Source organism: Misgurnus anguillicaudatus, unplaced genomic scaffold, assembly GCF_027580225.2.
Source record: "Misgurnus anguillicaudatus unplaced genomic scaffold, ASM2758022v2 HiC_scaffold_33, whole genome shotgun sequence".
Taxonomy (NCBI): Eukaryota; Metazoa; Chordata; class Actinopteri; order Cypriniformes; family Cobitidae; genus Misgurnus; species Misgurnus anguillicaudatus.
Window position 1 is genome coordinate 8,556,067 of NW_027395283.1, and position 16,340 is coordinate 8,572,406.

At 40.8% G+C, this 16,340-nt stretch overlaps 1 protein-coding gene and 1 long non-coding RNA gene across 2 annotated transcripts in view; both read left to right on the forward strand.

The window, feature by feature from the left end:
* Positions 1–16,340, forward strand: part of LOC141363221 (NLR family CARD domain-containing protein 3-like) — a 460,117-nt gene that overhangs the window by 120,721 nt on the left and 323,056 nt on the right. The gene's annotated exons all lie outside the window — the stretch shown is intronic.
* On the forward strand, positions 620–4,239 carry LOC141363222 (uncharacterized). Its single transcript, XR_012368739.1, has 4 exons — positions 620–817; positions 1,458–1,674; positions 3,064–3,280; positions 3,852–4,239. It is a non-coding gene; the product is annotated as an uncharacterized lncRNA (long non-coding RNA).

Sequence of the window (16,340 nt, forward strand, 5' to 3'; positions counted from 1 at the left end):
ATAGAAATTGGCTACACTGCACAATAAAACTCCCTTTATAATGGATGACGTGGGAATTACTTGGCCCATCTGACCTTTGGATTATAATCAGTACAATCAATGTACAGTAGAGAACACAGCAAAATTGTATTGGGAGCAATTTAGGGGCGGTTTCCCGGACAGGGATTAGACTAGTCCTAGACTAAAATAAATGTAAGAGCTGTACAAACTACAAAAAAAATGCATTGACATATCTTAAAATACATCAGTGCTCTTTGTTTTGCCTTAAAATGCACACAAGTAATGTTTTTAGTAAGGTATGTTTGTTTATTTTTTCCTAATTAGGCTCTTGGTTTAAGAAAACGCCTGTCCGGAAAAACACCACTTTTTAGATTTATTAATATATTATTAAAATGATAAGATCATTAATGCATTGTCGGTAAACCATGCTTTCAATGAAACTGGCTTTAAAAACAATAACTCGTTTTAGTAATTTGTGCATTGCATGTCGTTACCACTAATGAGCACAAGATGGCAGATGACTTCTTCGCCACTATCATTTTGAGTCGTATTTTAAATGAAGATTTACAAGCAATAGCATGCAATGATTTTACTATAGCCAACTTATTAAATGAAGATCCAAAATCAGGAAGTCAAATGCAGTTTGAGATTTATTAAGAAAAGTGTGTTATATAACAGGATATAGAAGAGGCAGATCATTATTTTCACACTCCATCACAGCAGGTGGCGGTATGCACCTTTAAAGTTGGTTCGTAACCCGCCATTAAACCAAAAGAAGAAGATGAAGATTGTAACGTCAGCTCATCGTAAGCATTAGGTAAGTGCTCGCTCACAAGCTTATGAATAATTATATTGCAGCGAATGCGTTACGACAGGCACTGTCATTGTGTGAATAATTAATGATATAGTGATCCAAGCATTACGTCGAGTTTGCCGTAAGCTTACCTCATAGCCATCGTAAGCCAGGTACGCTGACGGACACGGAAGAGCCGAAAAGTACTATTGAGGAATACAAACGCAAAAGCAGCAGCAGTAACAACAACAGAAAACAGTTTTGTTAGATAAATGGCCTTGGGCAAAAGTCTTTATAACAGTGTCAGGCTTTCCCAGATGGAGACAATATAGTGAGGTAAAACTTTAGTGCTGTTTAAATGAATGCGTTGTGTTTGTTATTCATTTAAAAATATGAACATAAAGTTATGACTCATGACAAACTGGCAAGAGAGTTAATAACACAGATCTGTCCAAATATGAGGGAAACTATATTCCTTTGTAGGCCTACTGTGTAGCATTTTTAGTGTACGTTGGTCTATATAATTTCCTTGTTGATTTTACATTAATACTATGATTTTACATTTGAATAACCATTGTTTCAAAAATCATAAAAACAAATCTGATTCTAGTTATTACTAATACAAGCAACTTTTTATGGTTTTCTATATGCTTGTCTTTCACAGATTATTCACCCAGTGTTTATTCACAAGATTGACCGAAGCTTATTTAGATGACCAAATTATGAACATTGTGACCCACCCTGAGGCTGTAAGAGTGTGCCTGATGAGAGAATGCGTACTTGAAGCAGTTATAGGACTTAATATATTCAAGAAGACCAAGCGATCCTTATAGGACTACATGCAAAGCAATGTACTCCAGACCGCACAACTGGACATACAAGTACTTTTTAAAAAGCTCATTATTCTTCTTAACTTAAACATGCATGCTTATTCTTTCTGCTATTGTCTGTTTTATTATTAGTAAACAGTTTTGTTTAAAATTGTTAAAACATCTTTATCCTTTTTCAGATTATATTTTTGTTAAAGATTTTTATTATCTACATGTCATGTCTGTGTTTATTTCAAGTGCAAACAGTAGAACTGTCACAAATGAATATATCTATGACTTTGCACCTGCACTTAATTTAGACATTTTTAAGCATTTTAGGTCAAAATCAGAGTGTAAATTTTCCTTTTCATACTAAATGAAATATTCAGCCCCAAATAGCACTTGATTACAGAAGAGTTTTCACTTGTTAACCTGACCGATACAGCAACCATCACACCAAACATTCCAAAACCTGTTTCATTAGATAGAAACAATCAATGAATTTGGGCAACTAGTATCTGATTGAATACTATAGCTAAAAGTGTGTCACAGCTTTGTTCTGATCGGTTGTTTCTGTTTATGTGTTTTGTACGCTGTGTGTTTTGTCATTGGTTTGTTTTGACAGGTGGCCATGCACGTACCAGTCATTGTCTTAAGCCCAGGATACACTGCAAGATTTTTGCTCTCCTATAGACGGGTTGAACGGCGACGACATTAACTGGTTGCGCGCGCAACCGAGAGGCAGAAAGAAGAGACATGCATTGTGTTGTATGCTAGTAGCCGTGTCTGTAAGTCAAAATGCCAAGGAGTTGTTGCGTGGAAAATAGTACCAACAGAGTCAGTGCTGGGTGCCTCATGTTAACATACCAGTAGATTCGACTATTACATTACTAGCCTAACATTATAATTCATACATGTATCACAGTAACACTGCAAAAATAAAGACAGAAAAACAGATCCAACTAAAATTAAGTTTTATTTATATACAAACAATAAAGAACGCTTCAATAATTAAGGTTGTTGCAGTAGCGGATCAGCTCACCAATCGGGCTTTCTGCCTCCTGGCTGCGCGCGCACCCTGTAATGTTTGTAAACTTGCAACCCGTCTATAATATCATTACCTTATCACGCTGTGCGACATGGATAATTTAAACTTGGGTACGACAATGAAACCTATTGACTCATAGGTTGTGACGACTGTGACTCCAGTTAAGTGCAATGTCACCAGCATGTGCTAGTGTTAAACAAATACTGGTACGCTGGTCGACATAGGACCACCAAAGAGCCACAATCACAGAAATTGCCACAAATGTTTCACGATGGTAATCTTTCGTTTGGGACCGCCAAAAATCATGCAGTGTATCCCAGTCTATATCCTCCCCTCCGTCTAGTCATCATCTCATTAATTATGAGATGCGCTGTCAGTGCTTTTTCTTTCTGACTCTTCTCTGTTCTCTCCAGATTGTGCCCTGATGCCATCTGCCCCATTCTACCAGCCTCATCTTCCCTCCCTATGCCTAGCTTCACATCGGTTGGCTCTTCTTTGTCTCTCTTCATCCCGTCTGCCTGCCTCGCTGCTCTCCCTGATAACATTTCCTGACTGATGCCTTGCACTCTGACTCTTTCTGCAAGGTGCCATTCTCAGCAGTGACTCAATTTAGTGCCACCCTGCTGCTTGGTGAGTCTCTGCATTCTGGAATTGAGATTTCATTGCCCATTCAATAAACTGTTTTGTGCCTACAGTTGAGTCTGTGACTTTTTTTTGACCAAGTGATGTAAGTAAGGTCTGAACTTTATACCTTTTAATATTGATTTCTAGTTACACAGTTGTCTTTATGATGGGCCTAGCATTTTTTAGAGAGTCTGTATTTCTGTTTCCTATGTCAATACTTCCTATTACAATGTTTTTGGTTGAAAACAATTATATGCCTTTGTTGCCAATGTTTGTTGTTTATGGGTTTTATTAATAATCAAATATTAAATGAGATTCATTTATAACTGAGCAAAAAAATAAATCATTTTGGAGTTTATATTCCAGTATAATTTGCCTAATTCTTACTAGAGTACATGTAATAAAGTTCTGTTTTCTTTGTCATGTATGTTTTTACTACAGTACATTCTGATTGTATGAAGTTATAAGACTTAACAGTTTACAGGCTGTGATGTGCATTAGGCCTACATATACTAACATTCCTAGGTCACCCATATCCCAGGGCAGCACAATAAACTTTACCATTTATGTGTTGCAGGCATTGCACTTCTGAGGTCATCACCATCTTTCTTCAGCCAACCAAAATGATTCTCACCAACCACCCCAGCTCTGCTAACCTTGATGTTGGAGATCTGCTGTTTTTGAAGCGGGACCACTGTCCATTAAAGGCTTCATGAACCATTTAACAAAATCACATAAGATAGGGTAGTTCATACTCCATGCGATGTGCCATACAATGGAAGGGCCATGTTCCTTATCACATCTGGATACTGCAAAGCTCCTGTCTCCTCAACAATTTACGAACTAATCAATTATTAAATGAAGAAATGCTATGTAAAAGCAAAGATATTTCTTCCTGTGGAATTTGAGTCTTAAATTTAGTAATTACTGTTTTATGGCATAAATAAAAGTTAAATATTATATTATTTTAAAAGCATCATGTATCTTTTTTCATTCCTAATGTATTCTACTAGTAGTGTGTCAGGCACTTTAACCCTTATGAAAAAAGCCAAGGAAAGCATCATATCAAAACAACTGTTTATTTGCACATGCAACATTAAACTATGGTATACTTCTCTGTTTTCATTACAATATTGAAAATGATGAGTATTTGGAGTCTACAGTACTGCTTGCTCCATCTCCAGCAAAGATAAAAACATCCCAAGAAAAAGGACTCATTCACATAGTAGTCCTCTTTTTACAACCGCGACACATTTTACACAGACAACACAGCATCTGGAGGACGTATATGATCCTCACCAGTGTTATTTATTGTTTTTTTCCTGTGTGTGTCTAATGATAATAAAAAAAATATAATTGATCAATTATACTTTGAAGGATAAAGCAAAACTACTATATTTACTACAAAGCTATCTAAACCAATAGCAGCTTCATAAGATTTAAGGTGGTTATCAAAGGGACTAACAAACAAATATAATGCATATGGGTTGACCTGTGAAAACATAATGTCCTGTTTTCATTTGTCAGTTACCAGTTAGGCTTTAGAAACATAATAAAGTTAAAGTGTATTTAAAAATATACTTTGGAGAAATGTGTGGAAGTGGTCATGAATTTCAAGGGTTGAACGATTATAGTTAACTGTTTAAATATATGTAGTTGTAGCCTACTAATGCTTTTATAAAATGCTCAAAATATATTTTAGATTACATCCTGTGATATCCAAGCCTTGTTTCTGTGTTTTCAAACTCCACACCAGTAGGTGGTGGTAAAGAAAACAGTGTAGGTACGCGTTAACACGTGATTTACGTGTTAACACGCACTTACGCGTTAACACGTAGTGCGTGTTAACACGTGATTTACGCGTTAACACGTAGTGCGTGTTAACACGTATTTTTAACACGTTTTTGCCCCGTTGGCCTTCCATATGCCACCACCACGTAATTCGTGGTTAAGAGGTCGTGTTCATTTCACGCATTTCTGTGAGATCAGGTTGTTATTATCATATCTTTTCACATAATGAATCCACTGACGCGACACAGCATATGCCAGTGGTAAACAAACACTCGTGTTCAAATACTCGTGCACGAGTTATGGAAGGCGTTTCCTAGATATGAGCTGTGAAGGAGGGAGGCTGTTCTTGCGCATGCGCTTATTTAAAAAACTCAGTAACGGTCTTTGGATTCTCAGTCGGCGGAAACATCCTCTTTTGCGCCTTTAAAAGCTGTTTTATGGACAATTTTTGTATATTTTTAAATGATTTCCTCATAAATGAAGCATGTTAAAGGTCTGGAGTTGATTGAAGTGTGACATCTGCATTTGAAAGCTGTGACTGTGAACTCAAATCATGTGATTCAGAGAGATCTCCATACAAGTGATACAGACACAAGGTAGATTTAAAACACAACAAATCCAGAATACTGTAATATAATAAATTAACAAAGTGTAGTCATTACTAAAATCTTCTACAGCATACTACATTTTATTATGGCTTTACTAGAGTAAATACAAACATTTACTATACTATTTACTACAGTTGATTAGTTAACTATAGTTAATGCTAGAGGATATAGTAAATACTGACTTTAATTAAATAACTGATTTACACAGCACTTTATTTTTATTATATTAATATTAAAACAATCAAATACCTGAACAGTCTGTGAACAATCATACAGAATTCTCTCAGTTAGACTCCTGAAGATTGTGTCATGGGTGGTCTCATTTCAAACGGGGGTCACTATCATTTTAGTCAATCCATGTGTGCTAAAACACAGTTTCATTTTCATGATGATAGTTTGTGAAGTTGTTACAGGATAAATTTCCAACCATTTGGAATGAGAATCTACCAAAATCTTTCTCAAGGGTCCTGTATAATCCACATGTGTGACCAGCAGACATCAGATGATCACAGCCAGAACGCTCGTGTCGATGGTGCCGGCCGGTGATCAGACCCACACTCTGTGTCTGAGCTGTGATACGAGACAGAGCTGTGATCAGACCTCATATCTGATCATGTGACAGTCTTTGTGTCTGTAATGTCTCTCCTTACACACTTACGTGCTACAACCTGCAGGTTAAGGACACAGGTGCTCTTTCCTATGATGTTTGACGCAGTGCACTGATACAGGCCGGATGTGCTGGTGATGATGTTTCTCAGTGTCCCTGCATCTGATCTGAGAACAGCACCATTAGTTATCTTATACATTTCATTCATCTGCACATTCAACACACACTTTAGATTTCAGTGGAGAAAATAAAGAAACTGTGAATAATGTTTCTATTGTCTATGACAGTGGTTCCCAAACTTTTTCAGAGTGCGGCCCCCCTTATGTACAGTGCATTCCTTCGCGGCCCCCCCACAGAAAATTTGTGACAAAAAACTGTTCTAGAACTTAACATTTTATTAAAAAAAACATTAAATTATACAAAAATGTAGTGCTTTTGGTTAGTAGCCTTATTTATTTAGGTTTATTTACACAGAATTCATGATAAATTAATGTATTTCATAAAACTGGGGCCCCCCTGGCACCATCTCGCGGCCCCCAGTTTGAAAACCACTGGTCTATGACACACTGCAGAATAACTGTAATAACACAAATGTCCTGTAGGTGGCAGTGGAGGCGGAGTTTTCTTTACATCTTTTAATGTATAATGTCTGATAATTATCCTGAAATTAAAGTTTTCAATCATACTGATATTTCAGATGTTACTACTGACATTCATATTTACCCTGCTTTTATAAACACAATTCATATTTTGCTTTTACTGTACAGTAATATCTACATATACAGTTCTGAAGAAAATACCATAGTATTACAATCTGAGTAATATATTTAGCATATATAGTAAGACACAACTCTCATTTCATATCCATTATGAGCAATATTTACACTTATCACCATAAAGGAAATTAAACATAGTTTTATTAGTAAACATGTTTTTAACAGATTAGTTAATATTTATATTACCATAGTAATTTACTGTTTAATAGATTGACACAAAGTTTTATAAAATGATAAACTTGACAATAACAGCAGGACTTATTGAAAATAGAAATTGATTATCTGTCAGACGCTTTCTGAACGGCAGAGTCAAACTCCCATCTAGTGGACAAACACAAACTTTATAATAAATGACTCTTACATACAGTGGAGTTTAGTTCACCTCAAAGTATTTTGTGCTCTTTCATGAAGGAGAAAACCTCACACATTAACACTGAGAGGTAACTGTAAATATGATATTGTGTGCATTTGATTGTTAATGTTTTCAGGCTGCGTAAGCCAGATTTAAGTAAAGTGAGCATTAGCCTACATTCACAAATCAATCATGAGCATATTACAATAATTGGCGATTAACTAAGAATAACACTCAAGTTTATAATAGTTAATATTCTGAAATAAGACAGTCTTGATGACGTATATGTCACGGCCGGGACAGACCCAAGATTGCTAACAGGCCACACCCCTCTCTACTTTCCACCTCGAGGAGGTTCCCAAGACCACCCCAATGACCAGACAGACGAGTATACTACAATTAAAAGGTATCTTTATTAAATATTTAAAAGGAAAGGGAAAAAGGGGAAGGGCAGCTTAAAAACAATCTTCTTTTCGCCTCCAGGGCGAGTTGGACCAGGGGACGGGGGCCAGGAGTCTCCTTCTGTGCTGTTCTTGAACTCGTGGCGCCCTCCGCTTCCTCCTGGAGGCAAAACAGGGAAAACACAATTAATGTTGGTCCAGCACCGAGTCACAACTTATCTGACCGTTGTTTCTGTCTCTCTCGCCCTCAGGTCACTCCGTCTCGACTTCACTGGACGCGGAGAATCCACCGCGAGGCGTGGTACTGACACTGTTTGGTCCTCTTCGAGGCGTTGCTGCCAACACAGGTAAGTTACACACTGCACAGCTAGGTTACTCACAACACTGGGGCCTTTGGTTCACTCCAAAGCATACATGGAGACAGAGGTAGAGGGTTCTCACTACTGACACTGTTTGGTCCTCTTCGAGGCGTTGCTGCAAACACAGGTAAGTTACACACTGCACAGGTAGGGTACTCACAACACTGGGGCCTTTGGTTCACTCCAAAGCATACGTGGAGACAGAGGTAGAGGGTTCTCACTACTGACACTGTTTGGTCCTCTTCGAGGCGTTGCTGCAAACACAGGTAAGTTACACACTGCACAGGTAGGTTACTCACAACACTGGGGCCTTTGGTTCACTCCAAAGCATACGTGGAGACAGAGGTAAAGGGGTTCTCACTACTGACACTGTTTGGTCCTCTTCGAGGCGTTGCTGCAAACACAGGCAAGTTACACACTGCACAGGTAGGTTACTCACAACACTGGGGCCTTTGGTTCACTCCAAAGCATACGTGGAGATAGAAGTAAGGGGTTCTCACTACTGACACTGTTTGATCCTCTTCGAGGCGTTGCTGCAGACACAGGTAAGTTACACACTGCACAGGTAGGTTACTCACAACACTGGGGCCTTTGGTTCACTCCAAAGCATACGTGGAGACAGAGGTAAAGGGTTCTCACTACTGACACTGTTTGGTCCTCTTCGAGGCGTTGCTGCAGACACAGGTAAATTACACACTGCACAGGTAGGTTACTCACAACACTGGGGCCTTTGGTTCACTCCAAAGCATACGTGGAGACAGAGGTAAAGGGGTTCTCACTACTGACACTGTTTGGTCCTCTTTGAGGCGTTGCTGCAAACACAGGTAAGTTACACACTGCACAGGTAGGTTACTCACAACACTGGGGCCTGTGGTTCACTCCAAAGCATACGTGGAGACAGAGGTAAAGGGTTCTCACTACTGACACTGTTTGGTCCTCTTCGAGGCGTTGCTGCAAACACAGGCAAGTTACACACTGTACAGGTAGGTTACTCACAACACTGGGGCTTTTGGTTCACTCCTCCAGGCAGCGAACCCTCACCACAACGGCCGCACACTGTACGCCTTCACCCGTCGGCCAAAGCTTCGCAGGTGTCGTGGGGACTGCAAGGTCGGGCACCGCAGAGCCGAACGCTTCCCAAGCTCCCCCTCCTTGTCGCTGACAGGGGATCTTCTACCGGGGCGAACTCTCGACGAGGCTCTGCGCGCACACCGAGTTCTTCTAGACAGACACAACTTCTACCTTCAATCCATACAATGTACCTCGGCCGCTGTTCACTCTGACATGTGGTTGGGTTACACTGCTGCCTGCTTTCCGGGTTAACGCGAGCTCTAGCCGACACTCAGGGGGTTATGGTAATAGTTGTTTTCTCTCCTATGGTTCAGGCCTCAACGTGCTATTTCTTCGCACAATCTGCACGGGGCCCGGGCGACTTCAGTTACTGTAAATACAGCACACACACAGCAAGCTTAGTGAAACACACGATGAAAGTCACAACTCACCACAGCACTCTGCACACGCACTCCACGTGAAGTTAAGACTTGGCCGCCCAAGCCTCGGCTGCTCGAGAGGCGGGTTGGGCGTTGTACACGCCAAAAAGAGAGAAAAGAATTTACAGGTGAATATGTTCAACAACACCCCTTTATGTCTCCTGGTTACCTCTTCGGCTCACCTACGCATTCAGTCTTCGCAGGGCCGTAACTTTCCACACTCTCACAAAAGACACCGGTAACTCTTCTTCTACATAGCGCATAGAATTTGCTTTGGCTGTTACTCACGCTTTGTTGTCAAAAAGCTTCCCCAATCGTACATCCAATGGCTTTGTGTGTTCTTCTCCACATCCAAATCACACGATAACTTCCTTACCCCGACGTCTCCAACCTCTCGTCTTCCCTAAGGGATCAATGTGAGTCAACCCAGCCGATCTCCACCGTAGCAACAAGCGCAAACAACGTACTCACAAAGTACCACCAACAACAACATTTGACGTCTTCAAAGGTCTTTATATGCTCAACCTTCTTTCCTTATCGGCCTATCAGCAATCGCTGTGTTAATCGCTCTCACCTGAATGATATCGGGCTTGATTTAGTGTTCGGGGAAACCCCGGGAATTCCGGTGTTTTGAATCAGTCGTCCGAGCGGAACCATCGCCGGGCGGAACCGATCTTACACACTTTTGGTTCCGCCCTCACAGATCGTCACCTGGTGACATATACAGCAGCCAATTAGTGATGGTCAACCCGGATCTTTTTAAGGATTCGCGTTATTCTGAGTCACTCACTAATATGATCCGGGTTGTGCGAGTCACTTGAGTCACTTGAATCACTTGGTCAAAATCTCCCAGTTCCAATCGCTAATACTAATGTCTACGACTCCTCTGCTCGCAAAAAAGGGCTCATGTGACCTGAGGAACTTGTAAAAAAACATGCATGTCCATGGTAACATTATCAATAACATAATTGTAAAAGTTCGGTGTGTGTGTTTAGTTTACTTTCATAACGACAAATATATCAACACCACGTTTAAAAGATGTGAGGCTTTGTTGAATTGGGACGTGAGAGGAACGTGTCCTGTTTCAGATTGACTTACAAGATCCACGATAGGCTTCGGTTAATGCAGCCACACAGTCACTCATCCGCGCAAGAACATGATCTTGTATGGCGAGTGATTGCTGCCAATTCAAAGCCTAACCTGGAGAAGGATAAGGAGCAGCCTAACCTTCCGTCACCGCCAGTCCGTGTGGAGTTTTGAATGGATTTGATAGGGACTGCAGACGTAAGACCGGCGGTGACGTCACGGCGAGTGCATGGAAGAATCGTTTACCGGCGGCGACGTGACGACGGCGCATGTTCGAAATTTACAAAAATATTACGTGTACTAAGTACGTCTGAACTATGTACGTCGCCTTACAACACGTCTGATAACCACGTCGTCTCTAAGCACGTCTGATAACCACGTCGTCTCTAAGCACGACTGTCGTCTCTAAGCACGTCTGATAACCACGTCGTCGCCAAATAACTACGTGTTGTTTTATGTGGTGCTGATGCTGCAGTCCTACAAAACGAGTTTTACTGTTATAGGCCAAACTGATTGAACTTCATTTAAAGCAACAAAAGGACACCAATACAAGGTGGACAACAATCAGTGAGTGAGTAGCTACTGAATGTGAATTTCACTTTCATTACTTTAACTTTTCTGTGCAGCCTAAAGGCATCAGAACGGGTTTAAGTTAAAAGTTGACAGATTTGCATAGTAAAAGCCACTATCAGCTTCTGATATCTTTTTGAAATATCAACTGTTAATCTATCTTTGAAACTGTAGTGCAACCACAACTGCGTTAATCATTTATTCTATTAAGTTTAAAAGATCTGCTGTCTTTAGTATTAAAGTTAATAAGTTTTACTTTTTTGTTTTTATTTATATAGCCTTATCAAAGTAATTTAACTGGTGCAGTTATATTGTTCTACTGGCTACTGTGGTAGATTTAGTCTGTAATCATTTGATGTGTATATATGTACTATACAGTCTTCCTCTTTGGCCCAGTTTACCATCACAAGAAAGTGTTAAAGTTTTTTTCATGACGTACCCCTTTCATGTGTTTCAAATATGTCTCTTAACAGTGATTGTTTTCTGGTTATTAATTCAGTGAAGCTAGTGGATGGATTTGAAAGAGGGTTTACTAGTTCACCTGGCCATTTAGTCTTAATAATTATTGGTAAATTAACTTGGCTTTCTGTTCTCGAAGGGAGTTGTGAACCTTCAAAGAGAGTGAACCTGGGGTCGGGGCTTGAGCCCAAACTTCAACCCCCCTGTAATGGAACTGCAGAGAGGAAGAAAGCAAACAGTGAAGGAGATGGGAAGGAGCTAGGCTTGGAGGCGCAGAGACTGGTGCTCATATATGTTCTTAATTATGATTGACAGGCCTGAATGATTGGGCTCCTCCAGAACCTACATTTAAAACTTCATATACCCCAAACAATTGAGAAAAGAGGGGGAAATCTTAACAATCAGAGGTTTGAATATTCAAAGGTCAGTTGAAGTTGAAATTATGTCAATAACGCTATTTATTTAGATGATACTAAGTTATTCAAGTAGGCTATATGTCACCGGGTGACTACGATAGGGCGGAACCAAAAGTGGTGGAGAAAGGTTCCGCCTGAAGATGGTTTCCGCCCGGGCCCGATTTTTAAAGCACCTTTCACTTTCTAGTCTCCCTAGCAACACAGATTATGAGGAAACGAGCAACAGGTGTGGCGAATGAAGTTGGAAATCCATGATTGGAGGAGAGGGAAAAGGCAAGACACATAAAGAGGCCAAAAGATGCACGAAGAGGACAGAGTTGTTTTCGGGTGTGAGTCCCTTTCTGCCTTGGGCAGACGTAAACACACGCTCTGTCCCTGGAGGAGCTAGTGGTGGGCAGAGCGAGGCTTCGTGAATCACTGAAACAGTTGAATCAATTGTGCCGTATGTTTCGAGGCTTCGAAACATCAATCCGAAACCGCCTCCACAGTGACACCTAGCGGTCGTTTGCATGTCTTTACATGAAGCAGCCTTGACAAGAGTTTAGACGAGCGCTGACAAATTGTATCCCACATGTTGTTTGATTGACACACAAGTGATAGAATGGGAGAGTGGATAGTGTTCCCGACTCTCATGCGTAGATCTTAGGATCGAACCCGGGAAATGCATGCGCTACGTCATCATAATAAAAGGCTTTTTGTTGTTGTTTTAACATCTCAGTTGTTTTGACAACTACATGAGCTTTAAGGCTCACAATTGTCGATAACTATAGGCTATTCGGGTTTATTTAATTTAAAAAATGGAATAGAGATATACCAAATAAATAATAAGAGATTCATAAAATATATCAAGCCATAATATGCCACATTGTTTACATATAAAGATCTTTATTCAAATATATAAATTGTTCTGTGTTGATAAACTCAACCATCTTCTTTTTTACATATAATTTCTCCAGCCTTTGAAAACATTCTCACACAAGGGACACTTGTTGCTGGCATGCATTTTTTGTAAGTAGCCTAAGTGTTACATACCTATGAGGAAAAATTACTTCTTTTCAGTAATTTATAGTATTTGATCTTGCCAAAAACGCATCTATGAGGTATTGTCAGATTTGTTTCCTACCCTGTCAGTTTAAGATTCGACGCAGATTCGACAGGTACGCCACCTTTCGAAATACTTGTGAAATGCACCGCTTGGTGTTTCGAATCACTTCATCACGTGACATGGGTGTTTCGAATCACATTTCGAAGCAGGGTTTCGAAACATTTACGCTTCGGGATCTCGACACAGTGTCGAAACATCAGTTTCGCGGGAGCCATCCCTAGGAGGAGCCGAAGGGCGCCGTTGATCCGTTAATCACTTATAGTGTAAGGAAAGAGTGCGGCTGCCAGAAGAGGCGAAAAGGACGGGGCTGTGAAAGTAATTAAAGGGACACTACACCGGTGGTTGTTGGTGGCACTTTGTGCATACGTTGCTTGTGCTCGTTGTTACGGTGGAGATCGGCTGGGTTGACTCACATTTATCCCTCAGGGAAGACGAGAGGTTGGAGACGTTGGAACAAGGAAGTTATCATGTGATTTGGATGTGGAGAAGCAAACACGACGCTGGTGGATGTATATTGGGAAATCGGTTGGACAACCAAGCGTGAGTAAACAATCACAACGAACCGCTCTGTGTTATCCAGAAGAGGAATTACTATTATCTTTTTGGGGGTGTTGAAGGTTACCGGCCCTGCGGAGGTTGAATGCGTAGGCGAGCCGAAGAAGTAACCGGAAGACATAGAGGGGCGTTGTGAATATATTTACCTGTGAAATCTTTTCTCTTTCTCTGGCGTATACAACGCCCAACCCGCCTCTCGAGCAGCCAAGACCTAGGCCAAGCCTTAAACTTCACGTGGAGTGCGTGTGCAGAGTGCTGTGGTGAGTGTGGCTTTTACCGTGTGTTTCACTAAGCTTGCTGTGTGTGTGCTGTATTGACAGTAAACGAAGCTGCCCGGGCCCTGTGCAGATTGTGCGAAGAAAATAGCATGTTGAGGCCTGAGCCAGAGGAGAGAAACTATATTAAAGGTCCAGTAGTGTGAGTAACCTACCTGTGCAGTATATCACTTACCTGTGTTTACAGCAACGCCTCGAAGAGGACCAAGCAGTGTCAGTAGTGAGAAACCCTTTACCTCTGTCTCCACGGATGCTTTGGAGTATATTAAAGGTCCAGTAGTGTGAGTAACCTACCTGTGCAGTATATCACTTACCTGTGTTTACAGCAACGCCTCGAAGAGGACTAAGCAGTGTCAGTAGTGAGAAACCCTTTACCTCTGTCTCCACGGATGCTTTTGAGTATATTAAAGGTCCAGTAGTGTGAGTAACCTACTTGTGCAGTTTATCACTTACCTGTGTTTACAGCAACGCCTCGAAGAGGACCAAGCAGTGTCAGTAGTGAAAAACCCTTTACCTCTGTCTCCACGAATGCTTTGGAGTATATTAAAGGTCCAGTAGTGTGAGTAACCTACCTGTGCAGTATATCACTTACCTGTGTTTACAGCAACGCCTCGAAGAGGACCAAGCAGTGTCAGTAGTGAGAAGCCCCTTTACCTTTGTCTCCACGGATGCTTTGGAGTATATTGAAGGTCCAGTGTTGTGAGTAACCTACCTGTGCAGTATATCACTTACCTGTGTTTACAGCAACGCCTCGAAGAGGACCCAGCAGTGTCAGTAGTGAGAAACCCTTTACCTCTGTCTCCACGGATGCTTTGGAGTGGATTAAAGGCCTAGTGTTGTGAGTAACCTACCTGTACAGAGTGTAACTTACCTGTGTCTGCAGCCGTGCCTTGTGGTGGATCCCCTGCGTCCAGTGAGGTCAAAACGGAGTGACCTGAGGGCGAGAGAGACAGAAACAATGGTTAGATAAGTTGTGACTCGGTGCTGGACCAACGTTAATTGTGTTTTCCTTATTTTGCCTCCAGGAGGAAGCGGAGGGCGCCACGAGTTCAAGAACACCACAGAAGGAGACTCCTGGCCCCCGTCCCCTGGTCCAACTCGCCCTGGAGGCGAAAAGGCAAGGCAAGGCAAGGCAAAGTTTATTTGTATAGCACATTTCATACACAAAGGTCATTCAAAGTGCTTTACATAGAAATGAGAAAACAAAAATCAAAGATACATGAATTTGAAATATCAATTAAAAGAAAATAAATGTGATTTTAATAAAAACTGTTTAAATGTGTGAAAAAGAATAAAACAGGAATAAAAGTATAAAACAGTTAAAAATAAGAATAAAAACAAGAGAAATAGAAAATATTTAAAATAGTGCATATATAATATAGTGCAATCAGTTCGGACGCAGCATAGTGCTCATTCAGTAAATGCATAGCTAAACAGATGTGTTTTGAGTCTGGATTTGAATGTGGCTACTGTTGGAGCACATCTGATCTCTTCTGGAAGCTGGTTCCAGCTGCGACTGGCATAATAGCTAAAAGCTGACTCTCCTTGCTTTGAGTGAACCCTTGGTATTTCTAGCTGATGTGATCCTAATGATCTGAGTGATCTGATAGGTTTGTATTCAATGAGCATATCAGCAATGTATTGAGGTCCTAGTCCAATGAGTGATTTATATACCATTAATAATACTTTAAAATCAATCCTAAATGTAACTGGTAGCCAGTGTAGCGACCTGAGGACTGGTGTGATATGTTCATATTTTCTGGTTCTGCTCAGAATCCTGGCAGCAGCGTTCTGAATGAGCTGGAACTGTCTTATGGTCTTTTTGGGAAGGCCAGTGAGGAGGACATTACAATAATCCACCCTGCTGGTGATGAAAGCATGCACAAGTTTCTCTAAGTCTTGTCTGGAAACAAAGCATCTAATTCTTGCGATATTTTTGAGATGATAGTATGCTGATTTAGTTATTGCTTTGACATGACTACTGAATCTAAGGTCAGACTCCAGAATCACACCAAGATTCCTGACTTGATTTTTAGTTGTTTGACCCCTAGCGTCAAGGTATGCATTCACCTTGAGAACTTCATCTTTGTTTCCAAACGCAATGACTTCAGTTTTCTCTTTGTTTAACTGAAGAAAGTTTTGGCACATCCAACTGTTAACTTCATCAATGCATTTGCACAGGGAGTCAATGGGGCTATAGTCGTTAGGGGATAGAG